The sequence below is a fragment of the Anomaloglossus baeobatrachus genome, chromosome 7 (assembly GCF_048569485.1).
Source record: "Anomaloglossus baeobatrachus isolate aAnoBae1 chromosome 7, aAnoBae1.hap1, whole genome shotgun sequence".
Lineage (NCBI taxonomy): Eukaryota > Metazoa > Chordata > Amphibia > Anura > Aromobatidae > Anomaloglossus > Anomaloglossus baeobatrachus.
In genome coordinates this window covers 180,835,717-180,855,587 of record NC_134359.1, presented here as the reverse complement: position 1 = coordinate 180,855,587, position 19,871 = coordinate 180,835,717, and the positions used below count along the sequence as shown (strand labels likewise).

General features: G+C 49.2%; 1 protein-coding gene across 1 annotated transcript in view; it reads left to right on the top strand.

The window, feature by feature from the left end:
• Positions 1–8,450: 8,450 nt before the first annotated feature.
• Positions 8,451–19,871, top strand: part of STAT1 (signal transducer and activator of transcription 1) — an 801,166-nt gene continuing 789,745 nt past the window's right edge. The window contains exon 1 of the mRNA XM_075317825.1: positions 8,451–8,630. The gene's annotated coding sequence lies outside the window, so the exon portion shown is untranslated. The remainder of the gene's footprint in view (positions 8,631–19,871) is intronic.

Sequence of the window (19,871 nt, the reverse complement as noted above, 5' to 3'; positions counted from 1 at the left end):
AACCAACACAGGCCTGGGGAGGGCGGCCACCGGCAGATCAGACCGCCCCACTGCACACTGATTGGAGCGATTGCGCGTCATAGCACGATCGCTCCAATCAGTGCTGCAGGGGCTGGGGGCGGCATGTTTGAGGTCCACCTATGATATGCTGCAGCAGCTGCGGCATCTCATAGCTGGATCTCACAGGATCGCACTAATTCGGGCATTATTTTTGCCGAAATTAGTGCGATCGATGTGGTTGGCGGTTCAGATTTGAACAGCCAATCACATCGATCGTCGATAGGGGGTGGCGATGCCGCCCCCCCTGGGGTCAAGCAAAGGTCCCCTGCTGTAAGAAACAGCAGGGGACATCATTTGAAAGCCGTTGCTATGGCCACGGCAATCAAATGAAGTTTAGGCCGTAAAATTACGTCCCTGGTCGTTAAGTCACGTTAAAATAGGACGTAATTTTACGGCCCGCGGTCGTGAAGGGGTTAAAAAAATGCAGGAAAAAGCTTCTCTGTACATAAAAACACTTAAAAACGCAGATTCACATCTGAACCAAAACACATTAAATAATGGAGAAAAGGCAGCAAAAAGGCAGCAAAAATGGAAAAAACAGAGAAGATTGTTATTGTGTAGTTTGGTGCAGACAGAAACAAAAAGAAACAGAATTTATGCAACGTGTGAACACGGATTGATAGGCACAAATAAGCAACATGTCATATAGTGACACAGAAATATAAAAAAATATGAATGAACAGTCCGGGGCATCTGCTGAATGACCCTTACTGCTAAATGGGTATGGCTAGGAGTGTGGCTAGGGGCGTGGTCAAAATTTGCCACGGCACGCTGCGCGCGCCGCATACTTTGTCCCTCTTTCCTTTCTTGAAAAGTTGGGAGGTATGAGTAAGGTATGGTTTTGATGGAAGCCTGATATATCCACCCTCACCACTTCATCCCCCCTCCTTATATCTCCTTGTCTAGTATTGTTTTGTTTGTCTTGTCACATTCCCTGTTTTTATTGTATTAGTGATAGTATGATATGTATACTGATTCTCGGTTTACAGTTATTGCTCATATGCTTGTGAGACATATCTCTGCATTCATGTACTTTTTCCATGTTTGTTTAAAAAAATTTAATAAAACATTCAGTTATAAAAAAAAAAAGGATTAAAAAACCCACAAAGAGATCACTCAGAAAAGACCCCATAGGTTGTCAAGAAGCACAAAAAAAACCACTAGTATCATCAGAGAGTTGTATATATTATACAATCACTGTATGCACACTGGTAATGAAGCCACTGCTCAAGAGGAATGAAAAAAACATCCCTGTCTGCATGAACACATGCTAGAAAAAGAAACAATGTGCAGAAAAATAACTGCAAAAAAAACAGCACAACACCAATTGGCCAGAGATTACTAGAAACATCTGGAAAAAAGGAATGGAAAGACATTATCAGATATTCGCATGAACCAAGAAAGAGATAATGTCAAGATAAAGACATACAACGTGTTCCAAATTATTATGCAAATTGGATTCAAGTGTCATAGCGACTAATTTTTATTTTTTTTTCAATGAAACTCATTGATGGTATTGTGTCTCAGGGTTCTTTGGATCGCTGAACTCAATCTCAGATACCTGTGATAATTAGTTTGCCAGGTGAGCCCAATAAAAGGAAAACTGGATGTTCCACATTATTAAGGAGGCCACAGTTTTCAAGTAACATGGGAAAGAAAAAGGATCTCTCTGCTGCCGAAAAGCATCAAATAATGCCATGCCTTGGACAAGGGATGAAAACATTAGATATTTCATGAAACCTTAAGCGTGGTCATCATACTGTGTAGAGATTTGTAGATGATTCAGAGCACATATGTGTTCGTGCTGATAGAGGCAGAATGAGGAAGGTTTCTACCAGGCAAGTCCATCAGATTAAAGCCTGCTTTACACGGTACGACCGATTGTGCGATTTCACAATCGATCGTACCCGCCCCCGTCCTTTTTGCGTCACGGGCAAATCGCTGCCCGTGTCGCACAAAGTTAGTAAACGCCGTCACACATACTTACCTCTCGTGCGACCTCGCTGTGGGCGGCGAACGTCCACTTCCTGGAGTGGGAGGGACGTTCGGCGTCACAGCGACGTCACACGGGCGCCGGCCAATAGAAGCGGAGGGGCGGAGATGAGCGGGACGTAAACATCCCGCCCACCTCCTTCCTTCCACATAGAGACGGCGGCGGCCGCGGGAGGCAGGTGAGCTGATCATCGTTCCCGTGGTGTCACACGGAGCGACGTGTGCTACCACGGAAACGATGGTCAACTAAAGTAACCGATATTATGGAACCTAACGAGCAGTACCCGACTCACGATTTGTGAGCGATACTGCGTCGCTAGGAGGTGTCACACAGGCCGGCATCGCCAACGATGCCGGATGTGCGTCACAAAATCCGTGACCCCGACGATCTATCGCACGATAGATTGCCTGGTGTAAAGCAGGCTTAAGAGAGCAGCTGCTAAAAAGCCGTTACAAACCTGCTAACAGATATTTGAAGCTGCTGGTGCCTCTGAAGTCCCTCGAACCTCAAGGTGTAGGATCCTTCAAAGGCTAGATGTGGTGCATAAACCTACTATTCGACCACCCCTAACCAGTTCTCACAAGTAGAAATAGTTGTAGTGGGCCCAGACATATCTGAAGACTAATTTTCAAACAGTCTTGTTTACTGCTGAGTGTCGAGCAACCCTGGATGGTCCAGATGGATGGATTGGTGGATGGTTGGTGGATGGCCACAGTGTACCAACAAGGCTGTGACATCAGCAAGGAGGTGGAAAAGTCATGTTTTGGGCCGGACTCATGGGCAGACATCTGGTAGGCCCCTTTAGGGTTCCTGAAGGTGTGAAAATGACCTCTGCAAAGTATATAGAGTTTCTGACTGACAACTTTCTTCCATGGTACAAAAAGCAGAAATGTGCCTTCAGGAGCAAAATCATCTTCATGCATGAAAATGCACCATCTCATGCTGCAATGAATACCTCTGTGTCATTGGCTGCTATGGGCATAAAAGGAGATAAACTCATGGTGTAGCCACCATCTTCCCCTGACCTCAACCCTACAGAGAACTTTTGTAGTATCATGAAGCAAAAGATCTATGAGGGTGGGATGCAGTTCACATCAAAACAGCAGCTCTGGAAGGCTATTCTGACATCATGGAAAGAAATTCAAGTAGAAACTCTCCAAAAACTCACAAGTTCAATGGATGCAAGAATTGTGAAGGTGATATCAAAGAAGGGTTCCTATGTTAACATGTAACTTGGCCTGTTAGGATGTTTTGGATTTAAATAGCTTTTTATTTCGGTGAATGTGACCTCCTAATTCTGCAAATTCCACAAATGAGCATTTTCAGTTCTTTAAAACATATAAAATGTTTAGAAACTCTACTGTGCCTAATAATTTGGAACAGTGCATTTTGAGGTTTGTTTGTTTTTTAAAAATTGAAGATTATACTGTCATCATTGGGAGGTTTCTTCAATAAAATTAGATGTATACTCTAACGGTGATGACTTTTATTAGACTGACTGTCATTTGCACCGACCATTTAGGAAAATCAGAGAAAAATATCATTTGCATAATATTTTGGAACATGGTGTATATATATATATATGTATATAGAAGGGGGGTGTGTGTGGGTACAATTTCTTGCACAGGGGCCCAAAGCTGTCAGTGTCCGCCCTTGGTACCATGATGCTGAAGTTGGTTTCTTATTCGTCAGTTTCTTATTCGGCAATTTAGTATCTTCAGTTTTTTACACGTTTAACAACAAAAATAACATCACAATAAAAAAAATACAATGCACTGATATGCCCTAATATAAATACACTCAAAATCAGCTGCAAAAATTATAAAACTGGCAAAAAATGGGCATCAAAGTGGGCACCAAAGTATGTTAGTGAAAGGGTTAAATGGCTTTGGGCCACTGATCTAACACCACATTTACATCCCTAGTGATGCCACACATCAAATTCAGATCACTCCAGCCTGGTACAAAGGAGTTCTGGGCATCAGAACTGGCATCAAAGTGGGCAAAACCCCAGTTTTCACAGATTTGAATAAGTAACTGGTGTTTTTGAGGGCTTAAATGTCTTTGGGTCACTGATCTTACACCATAATTACATACCTAGTGATGCCACACATCAAATTCAGATCACTCTAGCCTGGCCCAAAGGGGTTCTGGGCATCAGAACTGGCATCAAAGTGGGCAAAATCCCAGTTTTCACAGATTTGAATAAGTAACTGGTGTTTTTGAGGGGATAAATGGCTTTGGGCCACTGATCTCACACCACATTTACATACCTAGTGATGTCACACATCAAATTCAAAGCAAGAAGGCCTGCGGAGACACCATCACATGTTTCTCAACGCTGGCAGGAAACTAGCCAGGTCCTTCACCGGGAAGGAACAACCACGGGAAGGGCAGTCTCCAGTCAAGGAGACCACCTATGCCAAACATGGTATCCATCCACAGACAGCCGTTTCGGGGTATTTGCCCCTCATCAGTGTGGAGTAGGAATCTGACTAGTGGGACATTGTCTAGTAAAAGACTATGTGAGCAAGGATGGTTGACCTTAGGGAGATCAACATCCACCACTGCGGAGACACCATCACGTGTTTCTCAACGCAGTGATTCTAGAGCAATGCCCCCTGGGAAATATTCAAAGCAAGAAGGCCTGCGGAGACACCATCACATGTTTCTCAACGCTGGCAGGAAACTAGCCAGGTCTTTCCCAGGGGGCATTGCTCTAGAATCACTGCGTTGAGAAACACGTGATGGTGTCTCCGCAGTGGTGGATGTTGATCTTCCTAAGGTCAACCATCCTTGCTCACACATCAAATTCAGATCACTCCTGCCTGGCCCAAACAGGTTCTGGGCATCAAAACTGGCATCAAAGTGGGCAAAACCACAGTTTTCACAGATTTGAATAAGTAACTGGTGTTTTTGGGAGTTTAAATGGCTCTGGGCCACTGATCTCACACCACATTTACATACCTACTTATTATTATTATTTATTCAAATCTGTTAAAACTGGGGTTTTGCTCACTTTGATGTCAGTTCTGATGCCCAGAACCTGTTTGGGCCAGGCTGGAGTGATCTGAATTTGATGTGTAGCATCACTAGGTATGTAAATGTGGTGTGAGATCAGTGGCCCAAAGTCATTTAACCCCTCAAAAACACCAGTTACTTATTCAAATCTGTGAAAACTGTGGTTTTGCCCACTTTGATCCCAGTTCTGATGCCCAGAACCCCTTTGGGCCAGGCTGGAGTGATCTGAATTTGATGTGTGGCATCACCAGGTATGTAAATATGGTGTGAGATCAGTGGCCCAAAGCCATTTAACCCTTTAAAAACACCAGTTACTTATTCAAATCTGTGAAAACTGGGGTTTTGCCCACTTTGATCCCAGTTCTGATGCCCAGAACCTATTTGGGCCAGGCTGGAGTGATCTGAAATTGATGTGTGGCATCACTAGGTATGTAAATGTGGTGCGAGATCAGTGGCCCAAAGCCATTTAACCCCTCAAAAACACCAGTTACTTATTCAAATCTGTGAAAACTGTGGTTTTGCCCAATTTGATCCCAGTTCTGATGCCCAGAACCTATTTGGGCCAGGCTGGAGTGATCTGAATTTGATGTGTGGCATCATTAAGTATGTAATTCTGGTGTGAGATCAGTGGCCCAAAGCCATTTAACCCTTCAAAAACACCAGTTACTTATTCAAATCTGTGAAAACTGGGGTTTTGCCCACTTTGATGCCAGTTCTGATGCCCAGAATCTGTTTGGGCCAGGCTGGAGTGATCTGAATTTGATGTGTGGCATCACTGGGTATGTAAATGTGGTGTGAGATCAGTGGCCCAAAGCCATTTAACCCCTCAAAAACACCAGTTACTTATTCAAATCTTTGAAAACTGGGGTTTTGCTTACTTTGATGCCAGTTCTGATGCCCGGAACCTGTTTGGGCCAGGCTGAAGTGATCTGAATTTGATGTGTGGCATTACTAAGTATGTAATTATGGTGTGAGATCAGTGGCCCAAAGCCATTTAACCCCTTAAAAACACCAGTTACTTATTCAAATCTGTGAAAACCGGTGTTTTGCCCACTTTGATGCCAGTTCTAATGCCCAGAATCTGTTTGGGCCAGGCTGGAGTGATCTGAATTTGATGTGTGGCATCACTAGGTATGTAAATGTGGTGTGAGATCAGTGGCCCAAAGCCATTTAATCCCTCAAAACCACCAGTTACTTATTCAAATCTGTGAAAACTGCGTTTTTGCCCACTTTGATGCCAGTTCTGATGCCCAGAATCTGTTTAGGCCAGGCTGGAGTGATCTGAATTTGATGTGCGGAATCACTAGGTATGTAAATGTGGTGCGAGATCAGTGGCCCAAAGCCATTTAACCCCTCAAAAACACCAGTTACTTATTCAAATCTGTGAAAACTGTGGTTTTGCCCACTTTGATGCCAGTTCTGATGCCCAGAACCTGTTTGGGCAAGGCTCGTGTGATCTGAATTTGATATGTGGCATCACCAGGTATGTAAATGTGGTGTGAGATCAGTGGCCCAAAGCCATTTAACCCCTCAAAAACACCAGTTACTTATTCAAATCTGTGAAAACTGGGGTTTTGCCCACTTTGATGCCAGTTCTGATGCCCAGAACCTGTTTGGGCAAGGCTCGTGTGATCTGAATTTGATATGTGGCATCACCAGGTATGTAAATGTGGTGTGAGATCAGTGGCCCAAAGCCATTTAACCCCTCAAAAACACCAGTTACTTATTCAAATCTGTGAAAACTGGGGTTTTGCCCACTTTGATGCCAGTTCTGATGCCCAGAATCTGTTTGGGCCAGGCTGGAGTGATCTGAATTTGATGTGCGGAATCACTAGGTATGTAAATGTGGTGCGAAATCAGTGGCCCAAAGCCATTTAACCCCTCAAAAACACCACTTATTCAAATCTGTGAAAACTGTGGTTTTGCCCACTTTGATGCCAGTTCTGATGCCCAGAACCCCTTTGGGCCAGGCTGGAGTGATCTGAATTTGATGTGTGGCATCACTAAGTATGTAATTATGGTGTGAGATCAGTGGCCCAAAGCCATTTAACCCCTCAAAAACACCAGTTACTTATTCAAATCTGTGAAAACTGTGGTTTTGCCCACTTTGATGCCAGTTCTGATGCCCAGAACCTGTTTGGGCAAGGCTCGTGTGATCTGAATTTGATATGTGGCATCACCAGGTATGTAAATGTGGTGTGAGATCAGTGGCCCAAAGCCATTTAACCCCTCAAAAACACCAGTTACTTATTCAAATCTGTGAAAACTGGGGTTTTGCCCACTTTGATGCCAGTTCTGATGCCCAGAATCTGTTTGGGCCAGGCTGGAGTGATCTGAATTTGATGTGTGGCATCACTAAGTATGTAATTATGGTGTGAGATCAGTGGCCCAAAGCCATTTAACCCCTCAAAAAAACAGTTACTTATTCAAATCTGTGAAAACTGGGGTTTTGCTTATTTTGATGCAAGTTCTGATGCCCAGAACCCCTTTGGGCCAGGCTGGAGTGATCTGAATTTGATGTGTGGCATCACCAGGTATGTAAATGTGGTGTGAGATCAGTGGCCCAAAGCCATTTAACCCCTCAAAAACACCAGTTACTTATTCAAATCTGTGAAAACTGGGGTTTTGCCCACTTTGATGCCAGTTCTGATGCCCAGAATCTGTTTGGGCCAGGCTGGAGTGATCTGAATTTGATGTGTGGCATCACTAGGGATGTAAATGTGGTGTTAGATCAGTGGCCCAAAGCCATTTAGCCCTTTCACTAACATTCTTTGGTGCCCACTTTGATGCCCATTTTTTTGCCAGTTTTATAATTTTTGCAGCTGATTTTGAGTGTATTTATATTAGGGCACATCAGTGCATTGTATTTTATTATTGTGATGTTATTTTTGTTAAAACGTGTAAAAAACTGAAAATACTAAATTGCCGAATGAGAAACTGACGAATAAGAAACCAACTTCAGCATCGTCCTCTGGTACTAGTGTATAGTTACTGTACAGTGTGTACAGCTCTCAGCGTGTTCGGTTATTGCTCATGGTGTGTGGCTATACAGTTTCCTAGAGGCACTTTCTTGCCCCCTATGGCATTCCACGTGTGCACTGTCCTCTATGTTGGGTCTATTTTTCTAGCCTCCGCTATGGGGATATAGGGAATAAATGCAGGAGAATGTTTCAGGCCACATTATCCATACCCGCGGCCTCTGCTGCGGTCTCATGCAGGAACATGGCTGCTCTTTCTACGCAGACTGCATTCTGCAGGGCGAGGTTCGGGCAGGTTGACGGTGAATCACCCGGACCACGCATGATCCCATAAGCGGCAGTGTCGCAATACTGAGGAAGGTGGAATCCGGCAGTACGTGACCCGCGCGAAGCTCTGCACCCTGATTGGCTGTTTTGGTACCGCCTGACTTTACAGCTGTCACTTTCGCTTTTGATTCCTCTTTATAGAATCAGTAAAAGTCTTCGGTAAAGAAGAATCTGAACGTCCGAGAGCTGAAACACGGATCAGGAGACAGAAGAGCAGCGGGGACAGCGAGCAGAAAACCGGAAACTGCGAGGTACGAGGGCAGATATACCGTTCTTATGTGTAGTGTTCCCAATACAGGAATGATATACCATACTTATGTGTAGTGTTCCCAATACAGGGATGTTATGTCGTACTTATGTGTAGTGTTCCCCATACAGGGATGTTATGTCGTACTTATGTGTAGTGTTCCCCATACAGGGATGTTATGTCGTACTTATGTGTAGTGTTCCCCATACAGGGATGTTATGCTATGCTTACAGTATGTGTAGTGTTCCCCATACAGGGATGTTATGTCGTACTTATGTGAAGTGTTCCATATACAGGGATGTTATACCGTACTTATGTGTAGTGTTGGCAATACAGGAATTATATACCGTATTTATGTGTAGTGTTCCCCATACAGGAATGTTATGCTATGCTTATATGTAGTGTTACCCATACAGGGATGTTATGCTATGCTTATATGTAGTGTTACCCATACAGGGATGTTATGCTATGCTTATATGTAGTGTTACCCATACAGGAATGTTATGCTATGCTTATATGTAGTGTTACCCATACAGGGATGTTATGCTATGCTTATATGTAGTGTTACCCATACAGGAATGTTATGCTATGCTTATATGTAGTGTTACCCATACAGGAATGTTATGCTATGCTTATATGTAGTGTTACCCATACAGGAATGTTATGCTATGCTTATATGTAGTGTTACCCATACAGGGATGTTATGCTATGCTTATATGTAGTGTTACCCATACAGGGATGTTATGCTATGCTTATATGTAGTGTTCCCCATACAGGAATGTTATGCTATGCTTATATGTAGTGTTCCCCATACAGGAATGTTATGCTATGCTTATATGTAGTGTTCCCCATACAGGAATGTTATGCTATGCTTATATGTAGTGTTCCCCATACAGGGATGTTATGCTATGCTTATATGTAGTGTTACCCATACAGGAATGTTATGCTATGCTTATATGTAGTGTTACCCATACAGGAATGTTATGCTATGCTTATTGTCACAAACCACCGGGGGGGTCACTCAGAACTTCTTGCGGTAGGACTCTGGAGTGAGGTTGTACTGTTGGATCAGGGCCCGCTTGATGGTGTCGTAGCCCTGATCTGCCTCAGCAGGCAAGTCCCCAAGGATATCCAGGGCCTTACCCCTTAAACGGGGGGTCAGGTATTTGGCCCACTGGTCCTTGTCCAGATGGTGCTGCAAGCAAGTCCGTTCAAAAGCAGTCAAGAAAGAGTCCAAGTCTCCATCCTTCTCCAGCACTGGGAAGTCCTCAACACGGACCTTTGGAAGTTTGGTGTCTCGAAGGTCACATGTGGCTGATGAGGGCCGGAGCTGAGCTAGCTGCAGCTGGTAGTCACGGTCTGCCTGTCGCTCTCGCTCTTCACGCGCTGCCTGCCGCTCTCGCTCCGCAGCCTCACGCTCTGCGTGCCGCTCCGCAGCCTCAGCGTCACGCGCTGCCTGCCGCTCTGCCCTGCGCTCTGCCAGGAGTTCCTTGTAGCCCTTCTGGTCTCCAGCCTGGAGAAGGGCCATAGCCATTTGAAGAAGGCTATCCGAGCCTCCCAGGCTCGGTGGAATGGCACGTGGTGATCTGCGGCACGCTGCAGAGCTAGGCGATTCACTGTCCCTTTCAGAGCGGAGGGCTGGCATCTGGCTCGTTGAGGAACCTTGGGTGAGCTCCTCCTCATCTTGTCCAGCAGTGCCAGGTTGCGCAATGTCCTCGGCAGAACGGTTTTCTGGCGTCGAGCTCCTGGAGGACTCGTGGGCAACCTCCTCATTGCTGTCCACAGCACCGTCCTCCCTCTCTTCGGCTCCTGCCTTAGCATTGGCCAGTTGCATAGCTCTGCTCCTGGTGCCATCAGCCATTCTTGCAGACTTTTGGTCACTGACACAGAACTGACACCTGATGCCTCCACACACCTTACAGTATCTGCACTCTGACACTCTAGTGTTGAGCTAGTCTGAAGACCCCAGCAGCCACAGCTGCTGCAGGCAGTCTTTAGTGTCTGGGAGTATGGGTCTCACACTCACACACACTATTATCTCGATCCCACCGCTATGCCACCAATATGTCACAAACCACCGGGGGGGTCACTCAGAAATCCCCCGCGCTGGCTACCAGTACGTCACAATCGGGGGGTAACAAGTGGGGGTCACCCCTCCTTTATACCTCCCGACCGACAGACAGAGCACGTGACGCGCTCTCTAGCGCCCCTCTTATAGTCAGGCCAATTATGGAATTGCCCGACAATAAGCAAGGAGGCCGCTATACTACTTATGCCGATTATTGAAGGGTCCCCGGTGAGAGTAAGGTATATATTCCCCCGACCTCCGCGGGCGGAATATATAAAATCTCCCCGAATCTCACTGGCCTCCCCACAATAATCCTTGGCACAATTCGCTGCCACCAACCGATTTACGGTAACTATTAGCCGAACACACAGACGTGGGATTCAAGATCGAGATAACAGAACAGCCCAAGATTAATTATATAATTTAATCAGCCTAAAGCACACTAGAACTACAATATATACAATAGGGAATCTACAGAATATACATATGTCAGAGTACAGTTACAGATAAAGCATGGGTTACAAACAGGCATACACAGTTCCAGCAGTTACCTTGTTGCGTCTGGCCACAGGGGGGCACTGTAGACCAGGTTTCCAGGAACTCCCACAGATGTTTCCTACACGTGACCCCCAGCGAAAGAACCCTGGAAAATGGCCGAAGTAGGGTTATCAACCTGGGCAAATCCAGGTCCCCTCCTACCTTAGTGACCTCAGAGGGAGCACTGCTCCACCCCTGGCTTGAGTTATGGACAATCCACAACATGGAATATGGGCCATAACTTTGCCTGGGAGCGTCGTAGGCGGACGCCAATGCTCTCATTGTGACAGTTATGAATTTAGCTACAGAACGAGGGGACTCATGACCTGTCTGCCAGTTCCCCATTGGCTGATATCACGCCTGGGGCATTTCCCAATGTCCTGCTCCCATAAAAAGGGTGTGCCGGCATCGTCCGCATGCGGAGACACCATTTTTATGGTTGCCATATTTATCGGAAATATGGCTTGCGAGATATGAACCATTTTTTACTGGAGTCGTTCTGTCTGGCTATTTCCATAGCCTTGCTAACTAGCTAGCAGCCCCCACTACAGGGTCACGGCAGGGAGTCATCCTGTGTCCATTGTCCCTAAGCCACCTAATTTCCATATCACAGGACATGGCCATGGAGGTGTAAGTGGAACACTGAGAACAAGAAGGGAGGGGGGCACTGCCAGGGAGTGATGAGGGATTATGACTGGAGTCATAATTCATCTTCATATCCCGGGATTTGCCTCACACCTCCCCCCTTTTGAGGGCGCTAGGGGGCAGCACACTCCGGTGTTCCCCCGTGCGCCCGTCCGCGACCTCTCCTTGTCGGGACAGCCCGTCTGCGTTACCGTGGTCACGGCCCCTTTTGTGGCGAATGGTGAAGTTGTATTGCTGGAGCGCAAGGCTCCATCGCAACAATCGCCCATTCGTCCCAGAGACGGTGTGCAACCAGCTGAGGGGATTGTGGTCCGTCTCCACGATGAAGTGGCGCCCGTATAGATAGGGTTGCAGACGCTGCAGGGCCCACACTATGGCCAGGCACTCCTTCTCCATCGTGGAATAGGCAACTTCCCTTGGTAACAGCTTCCTGCTCAGGTACAAGACCGGGTGCTCTTGGCTCGCAGAGTCCACCTGGCTGAGCACCGCACCGAGGCCGAAGTCACTGGCGTCGGTCTGTACTACAAACGGCCGCGTGAAGTCGGCTGCCTGTAGCACGGGCGGGCTGGACAGGGCGTCCTTTAGGGCCCGGAAGGCTGTCTCGCAGTCCATTGTCCAATCGACTGCAGAGGGCAGCTTCTTCTTGGTGAGGTCCGTCAAGGGCTTTGCCAGGCTACTATAGCATGGAACAAACCTCCTATAGTACCCAGCGGTCCCCAAGAAGGACATCACCTGCTTCTTGGTCCTGGGGGTGGGCCAGGATGCGATGGCTTCCACTTTCTCAGGCTCGGGCTTCAGTGTTCTCCCACCTACCCGGTGACCGAGGTACTGGACCTCGCTCATGGCCAGCTGACACTTTCCCGGCTTGATGGTCAAACCTGCCCGGTGGATCCGCCTGAGCACCTGTGCTAGATGCTCTAGGTGGTCCTCCCAGGTGGGACTGAAGACGGCAATGTCATCCAGGTACGCGGCCGCGTACCCTTCAAGTCCCTTGAGCAGGGTGTTGACCATCCGCTGGAAAGTGGCAGGGGCATTCCTCATCCCGAATGGCATCACCGTGGACTCGTACAGTCCAAATGGGGTAATAAAGGCAGAGCGTTCCCTGGCCTTGCGAGTCAGGGGGATCTGCCAATATCCCCGGCTCAGATCCATGATGGTCAGGTACTGAGCCCCGGCCAACTGATCGAGCAGGTCATCGATGCGTGGCATTGGGTACGCATCGGCGACCGTGACCGCATTGAGCCCCCTGTAGTCCACGCAGAACCGAGTGGTTCGGTCCTTCTTAGGGACGAGGACTACAGGCGAGGCCCAAGCGCTGTTGGATGCCTGGATCACCCCCAGCTTCAGCATCTCGTCAATCTCCTGGCGCATGTGTTGCTGCACCTCCAGGGAGACCCGATATGCTGAACGCCGGATCGGGGGATGATCCCCAGTGTCCACGTGATGGACAGCCAAGTCAGTCCTTCCGGGCTGGTTGGTAAACAACCCCCGGAAGGGGTGTAGGGTGGCCCACAGCTGGGACCGTTGGTCCTCCAAGAGCTGGTGGCCAACCTCCACATCCTCAATGGATCCGCCTGCCCTAACCTGGGCTAGCATATCCAAGAGGGTTTCCGCTTCTCCCTCCTCGGGCAGGTTGCACACGGGGAGCGCACATGCCTCCCGCTCATGATGTGCCTTCATCATGTTCACATGGAAGGGCTTCCGCCTTCCACGGGCAGGGTCCAGGGTGACCAGGTACGTCACAGGGTTGAGCTGCTGGTACACGAGGTATGGGCCTTCCCAGGCTGCCTGAAGCTTGTCCTGTGGTACGGGGACCAGTACCCACACCTCTTGACCCACTTGGTAGGTCCTCTCACAAGCGTTCTGGTCGTACCAACGCTTCTGATCGGCCTGGGCTTGAGCCATATTGTCGTGTACCAGTTGCGTCAAGGCCTGCATTTTGTCCCGGAAGCGCATGACATACTCGATAACCGACACTCCAGGGGTGGCCAAATCCCCTTCCCAAGCCTCTTTCACCAGAGCCAGGGGGCCCCGCACACGTCGCCCGTACAGGAGCTCAAACGGTGAGAATCCTGTTGAGGCCTGTGGAACCTCCCGGTAAGCAAATAACAGGTGTGGGAGATACCGCTCCCAGTCACGCCCATGGGAGTCGACCAACATCTTAAGCATCTGCTTTAAGGTGCCATTGAACCGCTCGCACAGGCCATTAGTCTGTGGATGGTACGGGCTGGCCACCAGATGTCGCACCTGGACTTGCTTACAGAGGGCCTCCATCAGCTGGGACATGAATTGGGTCCCCCGGTCAGTGAGCATTTCCTGGGGAAAACCCACTCGGGAGAAAATCTCCAGCAATGCGGTGGCCACCTTGTCAGCCCGAATGGACGACAAGGCCACTGCTTCTGGGTACCGGGTGGCATAGTCCACTACCGTCAGTATGAAGTGTTTCCCGGAGCTGCTGGGGATGGCCAGCGGGCCGACCAGATCCACAGCCACCCTCCTGAAAGGCTCATCGATGATTGGCAGAGATACCAGTGGGGCTTTGGGGCGTGGCCCCGCCTTCCCCACTCTCTGACAGGTTTCACACGAACGGCAGTAGGCAGCCACATCGGCCCCCATTTTTGGCCAGTAGAAATGCTGGTTTAACCTGGCCTTGGTCTTAGCGATCCCTAGATGTCCGGCCATCGGAATCTCATGTGCGATCCGCAACAACTCCGTCCGGAACGGATAGGGTACCACCAACTGTCGGTCCCTGGGCCACGCCTCCGGTGAACCCTGCTGGACCGTGGCCCGGTACAGCCGTCCTTGGTCCCAGACCACTCGCTCCGGGTCCGAGTCCGAGGGAGGCTGTGCCGCCTGCTCCTTAAGAGCTTTCAGGCTGTCGTCAGCTTCTAACGCTGCCTGAAACCCCTGACTAGATGTGGCCAGAATCGACGAGACTGTCACATCTTCAGTCAGTACCCCGGGACCTGTGTCCTGGCCTCCACCTGACTCGGCTGCCACTTGGTCAGAAGGGGAAGAGCTATCGGACCTCCGGGAGGCCCCTTGGCTTCCAGCACTCCCACTGCGGGTGACAGCGGCCACAGCCGCTGCGACCGTGGGTCGTGCCTGCTCCTCCTCCGTTCCTGACCAAGTCGCCGGTTCAGGCAGACCTACCTGGCTTCCTGACACCCCGGTTGTGGGGGAACCATGCACCGAGATCTTACCTGGGAGCACTTCCGCTCCTGGACCGGCCCCAATCTCACCTGCCTGTTCCCCTCCTGCAGCAACAGAACCCCGCTGTGAAATCTCTGGGGACCCCACATTTGCTGTGGTAGCCCCCACCCCACACACTGGTCCTCCCCCTGCAGCACCCTGCTCTCTGCTTATCCCTGCAGAGGGCAACAGATCCCAGCTCACAGGCTGGTTACTTGTAGAGGCATTGTCACACCTTTCTCTGACCCCCTCCCCTCCTGTCACAGCTGCAGCTGTGTGTGTGTCTATGGTGTCTGTGCAAGCAGAAATATCAGAGTTCACTCCCTCCTCCCTTACATCATTCATAGATAACACATTAACATTGTCAGGAGTCATGTCAGTACTGGCTGAAGGTTCAGCCCTTGGGGGGGGCCCAAACTGGGAGGTTATCTGCCCCAAATCTGTCCCAAGTAGCACGTTTGCAGGGATCCGATCAGTTACCCCCACCTCCCTCACCCCTCGCCCTGCGCCCCAGTCCACATAAATGTCAGCAACAGGCAGCGCCGGGTCAGTGCCTCCAATCCCGGAGACAGCGAGGGTTTTTCCAGGGATCAAGTCTTGGGGGGACACCATCTCAGGCCGCACCAGAGTCACCTCCGAGGCGCTGTCTCGCAGTCCTATGGTCACAGACCGGCCGACGGTGACAGGTTGGAAGCTGTCCAGGGACCTACCACCACCCCCACCCACACAATACACCTTGGGCGGCCCTTGGGACGGGGACGGAGCCGGGGCCTTGGGACGCTGAGGGCACATGGCCTTGAAGTGTCCAGGTAGGTTGCACTGGTGGCACCGTCTTGGTTCCGCCACGGGCCTGGAGAGGGGAGTTGAGGGGGACACCCCCTGCAGTCTAGGGGCAGGTGGGGCAGTCGCAGAATTCATCTTACCCCCTCTCCAGGTGCTGCTGGTGGCCGCTCTCCTGGCCTCAGGGGCCCGGTTGTTGGTGTAGTCATCGGCAAGGGCAGCTGTAGCCGTGGACCCCTTTGGCTTCTGGTCTCGGATGAACTGGCGGAGATCCTCAGGGCAGTTCCACAAGAGTTGCTCCGTGATGAACAAGTCCAGGATCTCCGGTCCGGTGGAAAGCTGCAGGCCTTGGGTCCAGTGGTCGGCAGCTCGGTCAAGTGCCCGCCGGTGGTCAGCCCATGAGTCCTTTGGTCCCTTCTGTAGGCTCCGGAACTTCTTGCGGTAGGACTCTGGAGTGAGGTTGTACTGTTGGATCAGGGCCCGCTTGATGGTGTCGTAGCCCTGATCTGCCTCAGCAGGCAAGTCCCCAAGGATATCCAGGGCCTTACCCCTTAAACGGGGGGTCAGGTATTTGGCCCACTGGTCCTTGTCCAGATGGTGCTGCAAGCAAGTCCGTTCAAAAGCAGTCAAGAAAGAGTCCAAGTCTCCATCCTTCTCCAGCACTGGGAAGTCCTCAACACGGACCTTTGGAAGTTTGGTGTCTCGAAGGTCACATGTGGCTGATGAGGGCCGGAGCTGAGCTAGCTGCAGCTGGTAGTCACGGTCTGCCTGTCGCTCTCGCTCTTCACGCGCTGCCTGCCGCTCTCGCTCCGCAGCCTCACGCTCTGCGTGCCGCTCCGCAGCCTCAGCGTCACGCGCTGCCTGCCGCTCTGCCCTGCGCTCTGCCAGGAGTTCCTTGTAGCCCTTCTGGTCTCCAGCCTGGAGAAGGGCCATAGCCATTTGAAGAAGGCTATCCGAGCCTCCCAGGCTCGGTGGAATGGCACGTGGTGATCTGCGGCACGCTGCAGAGCTAGGCGATTCACTGTCCCTTTCAGAGCGGAGGGCTGGCATCTGGCTCGTTGAGGAACCTTGGGTGAGCTCCTCCTCATCTTGTCCAGCAGTGCCAGGTTGCGCAATGTCCTCGGCAGAACGGTTTTCTGGCGTCGAGCTCCTGGAGGACTCGTGGGCAACCTCCTCATTGCTGTCCACAGCACCGTCCTCCCTCTCTTCGGCTCCTGCCTTAGCATTGGCCAGTTGCATAGCTCTGCTCCTGGTGCCATCAGCCATTCTTGCAGACTTTTGGTCACTGACACAGAACTGACACCTGATGCCTCCACACACCTTACAGTATCTGCACTCTGACACTCTAGTGTTGAGCTAGTCTGAAGACCCCAGCAGCCACAGCTGCTGCAGGCAGTCTTTAGTGTCTGGGAGTATGGGTCTCACACTCACACACACTATTATCTCGATCCCACCGCTATGCCACCAATATGTCACAAACCACCGGGGGGGTCACTCAGAAATCCCCCGCGCTGGCTACCAGTACGTCACAATCGGGGGGTAACAAGTGGGGGTCACCCCTCCTTTATACCTCCCGACCGACAGACAGAGCACGTGACGCGCTCTCTAGCGCCCCTCTTATAGTCAGGCCAATTATGGAATTGCCCGACAATAAGCAAGGAGGCCGCTATACTACTTATGCCGATTATTGAAGGGTCCCCGGTGAGAGTAAGGTATATATTCCCCCGACCTCCGCGGGCGGAATATATAAAATCTCCCCGAATCTCACTGGCCTCCCCACAATAATCCTTGGCACAATTCGCTGCCACCAACCGATTTACGGTAACTATTAGCCGAACACACAGACGTGGGATTCAAGATCGAGATAACAGAACAGCCCAAGATTAATTATATAATTTAATCAGCCTAAAGCACACTAGAACTACAATATATACAATAGGGAATCTACAGAATATACATATGTCAGAGTACAGTTACAGATAAAGCATGGGTTACAAACAGGCATACACAGTTCCAGCAGTTACCTTGTTGCGTCTGGCCACAGGGGGCGCTGTAGACCAGGTTTCCAGGAACTCCCACAGATGTTTCCTACACGTGACCCCCAGCGAAAGAACCCTGGAAAATGGCCGAAGTAGGGTTATCAACCTGGGCAAATCCAGGTCCCCTCCTACCTTAGTGACCTCAGAGGGAGCACTGCTCCACCCCTGGCTTGAGTTATGGACAATCCACAACATGGAATATGGGCCATAACTTTGCCTGGGAGCGTCGTAGGCGGACGCCAATGCTCTCATTGTGACAGTTATGAATTTAGCTACAGAACGAGGGGACTCATGACCTGTCTGCCAGTTCCCCATTGGCTGATATCACGCCTGGGGCATTTCCCAATGTCCTGCTCCCATAAAAAGGGTGTGCCGGCATCGTCCGCATGCGGAGACACCATTTTTATGGTTGCCATATTTATCGGAAATATGGCTTGCGAGATATGAACCATTTTTTACTGGAGTCGTTCTGTCTGGCTATTTCCATAGCCTTGCTAACTAGCTAGCAGCCCCCACTACAGGGTCACGGCAGGGAGTCATCCTGTGTCCATTGTCCCTAAGCCACCTAATTTCCATATCACAGGACATGGCCATGGAGGTGTAAGTGGAACACTGAGAACAAGAAGGGAGGGGGGCACTGCCAGGGAGTGATGAGGGATTATGACTGGAGTCATAATTCATCTTCATATCCCGGGATTTGCCTCACACTTATATGTAGTGTTACCCATACAGGGATGTTATGCTATGCTTATATGTAGTGTTACCCATACAGGAATGTTATGCTATGCTTATATGTAGTGTTACCCATACAGGGATGTTATGCTATGCTTATATGTAGTGTTACCCATACAGGAATGTTATGCTATGCTTATATGTAGTGTTACCCATACAGGAATGTTATGCTATGCTTATATGTAGTGTTACCCATACAGGAATGTTATGCTATGCTTATATGTAGTGTTACCCATACAGGAATGTTATGCTATGCTTATATGTAGTGTTACCCATACAGGAATGTTATGCTATGCTTATATGTAGTGTTACCCATACAGGGATGTTATGCTATGCTTATATGTAGTGTTACCCATACAGGGATGTTATGCTATGCTTATATGTAGTGTTCCCCATACAGGAATGTTATGCTATGCTTATATGTAGTGTTCCCCATACAGGAATGTTATGCTATGCTTATATGTAGTGTTCCCCATACAGGGATGTTATGCTATGCTTATATGTAGTGTTACCCATACAGGAATGTTATGCTATGCTTATATGTAGTGTTACCCATACAGGAATGTTATGCTATGCTTATATGTAGTGTTACCCATACAGGAATGTTATGCTATGCTTATATGTAGTGTTACCCATACAGGGATGTTATGCTATGCTTATATGTAGTGTTACCCATACAGGAATGTTATGCTATGCTTATATGTAGTGTTACCCATACAGGGATGTTATGCTATGCTTATATGTAGTGTTACCCATACAGGAATGTTATGCTATGCTTATATGTAGTGTTACCCATACAGGAATGATATACCGTACTTATGTGTAGTGTTCCTCATACAGGAATGATATACCAATACTTATGTGTTGTGTTCCCCATATACTGATGGCAGATGGCCACCTTCCAGGATCTTCAGAGCGTCCTTAAGATTTATGTGTAGTGTTCCTCATATACTGATGTTATACCGTACTTATGTGTAGTGTTCCTCATACAGGAATGATATACCATACTTATGTGTTGTGAATGTCAGTTATGCTTTTGCTGCTGTGAGGCTCCCTCTTGTGGCCAGGAATGGTTTGGACAGAGACCAGGTGTGTGGAGCAATGGGGATTTCCATTGCTAACTCACTGCCTATTTAAACCCTGGTCTGCTAGCCGGTTATGCTGGATGTCAGTTGTTCTTTGTTCACCAGCCTGCTTCATCCTGCTCCAGACCACATCTACCCCAGATAAGTGCTTATCTCTTTATCTGTTG